The sequence below is a fragment of the Myotis davidii genome, unplaced genomic scaffold (genome assembly GCF_000327345.1).
Source record: "Myotis davidii unplaced genomic scaffold, ASM32734v1 scaffold287, whole genome shotgun sequence".
Lineage (NCBI taxonomy): Eukaryota > Metazoa > Chordata > Mammalia > Chiroptera > Vespertilionidae > Myotis > Myotis davidii.
The window spans coordinates 122,883-126,767 of NW_006297658.1; the positions used below are offsets into that span (position 1 = coordinate 122,883).

The following is a 3,885-nucleotide window of genomic DNA, read 5'->3' on the forward strand; positions in this document are numbered from 1 at the left end:
GTCCTAGAAGAATGTTGTGAGTTGTAAAAATTTTAAATTTTCATATTCAGAAAATATTCTGTTTAGTTAAAAATAGAATTATTTTGAAATCATTTGCCATCAATACTTTACAGATATTATTCCATTAGTTTCTTATATCTAGTGTTATTAGTGAAAACTTTAAATTTAATCAGATTTTCATCTCTTCTTAAGAAATCTATTTTTCTCTCTATAGAAACTTTTTCATATTTTTAATTTACCTTTAATATTCAGAAGTTTTACTACAATGTATAGGGTTGTGTTGTTGTTTTAATTTATCCCTCTCCCCTGTGCAGGCTCTCTACTCAGTGTTCTCCGGTCTTCGAGGACTCCTCCCCGTCCTCCTCAGCAGGAGTTCTTATTTTCTAGTGTAGCTGCGTAAGCGTGTGTGTATTTGCTGATCATATGTCTTCTCTTATTTCGAGGGATCTGGTGAGAGGAGAAGAGGGTGTGCCATCTGCCCAGTTTGCCTCTTGAATCTCAGTAGTTCTTTTTATAACTTTATCGAAAAAAATCATCTTCCTCTAGCCATGTCCTTGGGTCAGATCCTGAGTTGCTGCCACTAAAGTATTATGTCAGCTAGCCCAGCACTGCAACCTTTGTTCAGTGTATCTGCACATTAGTTACTGCAGTCATTCTGAAATCTTACTGTAAGTCATTGAAAGGAAACAATATTAGAACAACTTTTTGTAACTTTAAAAAAAAACTAACATGCAAAATGTAAGGAAGGAGCAAATCCCTTAGCTGATTGACTGCAAAAATTGTAAACATGGGTTCAGAGAGCAAGCCACCCCCGGAAAGGAATAACAAAGGCAGCAGGGGAAGCGGAGGGAAAGGGGACTGGGAGGGGGGCTGGGGGAAAATGTGCGGGTGGCAGGGCAAGCAGGCCCTGCTGGAGGGCCTCAGGGCTGGGCTGACCTGGGAGCTCTGGCCTTGCAGCCCTGTGCGGGGAGGGAGAAGGGGGGTCGGGCCTGTGGTGGGTCAGGGCTGGAGGGAAGTCGGGGTCCTGTTGTCCCTGGGCCGCCTGCAAACACTCACCAGCTGCCTGAGCTCACCCCATCCTGTAAACCATCTGCCTTCGTCTTTCTATTTCCCTCCAAGTTGGCCTACTTTTTCTAATCCAGAAATCTAAATAGATATGTACAGAAATAAATTTGCAGAGCTCCCTTAACTTTAACAAAATTAGAATCTAAATAATCTCATTGAAATGTTTAAGTAATTTTTATGAAATGGCCTCTCAGTACTCATGTTATCCTTCACGCCTATGCCTTTGTGGTTTTCAGTAATTTATAGAGTTCTGCTCTGCATTTAATATTTAATAAGCAACTTTGCAATTGAGTTAATGTTTCCCAAGGTAAAGATTTTATGGCACTCTAATCACAGCAAGTATTATTTTGATCAAGTGAATTCTTTTTTTAGCGCTCATTGTGTTCATCCCACATAAATATCATCTGTAAATCGCAGTTCACTTACTGTTTTTTTTCCCTTAAAGTTTTTTTTTATCAGAACTCTTAAGTAAGGTTTTAAAACATTAAATTTAGAATTTTAAACTTATCCATGAAGCTGAGAGATGCTGTTATCCCTTTCACCTCACTCAGCTTAAAATGAAAAAAAGTTTTCATTAACCCTTTATTTTCTTTTAGGACTTAAAAATAGAGAAAGCAAAAATGTCAAACTAACTTACACTTCTACTGAGCATGTAATTCTATTTAAACATATAAAAATATATTTAATCCCAATTCCATAAAGTTTGAAATACTTGAGAAGGTTTTTACCCTGAGAAAAACAAGTAAACAGAATAATGCACATTTTAAACTTTAAACATCTATTAGTAAGAGCTAATTTCCTGAAATGTTAACATATTTACAACATAAAACACCCGAATATTATAACCATTCCACATGCTGTAGCAGAAACTTAAAGCAGAAAACTTTTTTACCTGGAAATCTAAACTAAGGAGGCTTTGCTTGGTGTCATTTAAGTCTCCAGCTGAAAGTGAAACAAAACCAGAGCTTTCTGTCAAACAAAGAACAGAGGGGAGTGTTGAAAATGATCCCTGCCCCCGTGGTAAAATCTAATGCTTCCCTTGGGGATAAAGGCCTTACAGTTCTCACGCAGAAAACCAGCCAAGAGGGTAACCAGGAAAACAGTTGTCAGGGAAATATTTGTCCGACTCACAGGAGCAGTGGGAACATCTTGCAGGCTGAGAAGGTGGAGCTGGAGGGACAGAAGTGAAGCTTGGTTAAGAAATCTGGTTTTCATAGATATTAGCATGAAAACCCTTCCTCTGCCCATGCCTCTGTGACACCGCTGGGGTGCACCCCGCTCGAGTGGTCCATGTGGCCACGTTAGAGGAGCCGCACTCCTGGGTGCCCTGAGCTGGGTGGTGTTAGTGACCCTCCTCATCTCTCTGCCCATGGGAACTGCACACGCCATGTTGTGAGCAAGACTGAAAGCTGTTCCATGTGCATGTGATTGCAATGGTCACTTTCCACCTGGAAGCAGGGAGGAGGGCTGAGCAGCCCGGCCTCATCTCCGGCGAGCAGCAGGTCAGAGGGCCTTCGGGCATTCCTCTGTTCCTGTCTGAAGCTGCTTCTCTTTAAGCAGGGATGCTAATAACTACCTTCAACTTTCTGTGAAATAAATGAATAACACATGTAAGTGCCCGTCACGGGCTAGGGAATCTACTTTTTATTTCTTTATTTTAGTACTAGTGGCCCGGTGCATGAAATTTGTGCACATTAAAAGGGAATTAATTAGAGGAAATATTTTAATGTTGCTATGTGCTCTTCCTCTATAATAGAAGTGTCAGAGATGAAAGAAAATTAGTAACCTCCTGTCAGAGTCTGGGGTGCACCACAGGACCCAGAGTGAAGTCTCTGCCCACCCACATGCGCCTCAAAATCACGCAAGACCCAGACCCGGCCCGCCCCACCCCCATTGGGCGAGATCCAGACCCACCCGGTCCCACCCTTGTCAAGCCCTGCTGGGCAGGGGTCACAGCCTCAGGTCCCCAGCCCAGGCCAGGGCAGGGGGCGTGCCTTGAGGTCCCGCATCAAGCCCCACCAGGCAGGGGGTGCAGCCTCAGGTCCCTTGTCAAGCCCCGCTGGACGGGGGTGTATGGCCTGAAGTCCCCTGGCCCAGCACCAGGGTGGGGGGCACACCTTGAGGTCCCCCATCAATCCCCACTGGATGGGGGTGCGGCCTGAGGTCCCCCATCAAGCTCCTTAGGGTGTGTGTGGGGGGGGCACAGCCTCAGGTCCCTGCTGGTTGCACATTAAGGCTCATTACGGGAACTTGGCCTCTGCTGTGGGGGCATCTTGTGTTACAGAAACATCCCCCCCACGTCTCCTCCGTGGGCACCACCATCTTTGTGGTGAAGTGACTGTCATTTTGCATATTTCCTCTTTATTATATAGGTTTTTCCATCATTCTTGTTGAAAGTGTTATGTATGTTCCCTCTTTTCCCCATTGACTCCCTCCAGCCCACCCCCATCCCCCATGCCAGACCTCACCAGCCAATCAATGACTCTCATCATTGGTGTTTCTCTCTCTCTCTCCCTCTCCCTTCCTCTCTGAAATCAACAAAAAATAAAAAAGATCTGAGTTTGCTAGGGTTTGGAGAGAGAGAGGGATGAACAGGTGGGCACAGAGGACTTTTGGGGCAGTGAGAACATTCTGTGTGGTCTTCTAAAGATGAACACATCATACGTCATTATAAGTTGTCTGAACCCACGCAGTGTATGAGAACCGAGTGCTCCCAGTGTTCGGGGGGGGGGGGGGGGGGGTTGTGATGTGTCCGTGTAGTTCCTCAGTAGGAACGATGGTGCCATTGTAGTGGGGGATGTTGATAATGAAGGAGGTTAG

General features: G+C 44.7%; 1 protein-coding gene across 1 annotated transcript in view; it reads right to left on the bottom strand.

The window, feature by feature from the left end:
- The window catches only part of ECM2 (extracellular matrix protein 2, female organ and adipocyte specific), a 75,760-nt gene extending 73,120 nt beyond the window's left edge, over window positions 1-2,640 (bottom strand). The window contains 1 exon segment of the mRNA XM_015570196.1: window positions 1,958-2,640. The gene's annotated coding sequence lies outside the window, so the exon portion shown is untranslated.
- Window positions 2,641-3,885: the final 1,245 nt, after the last annotated feature.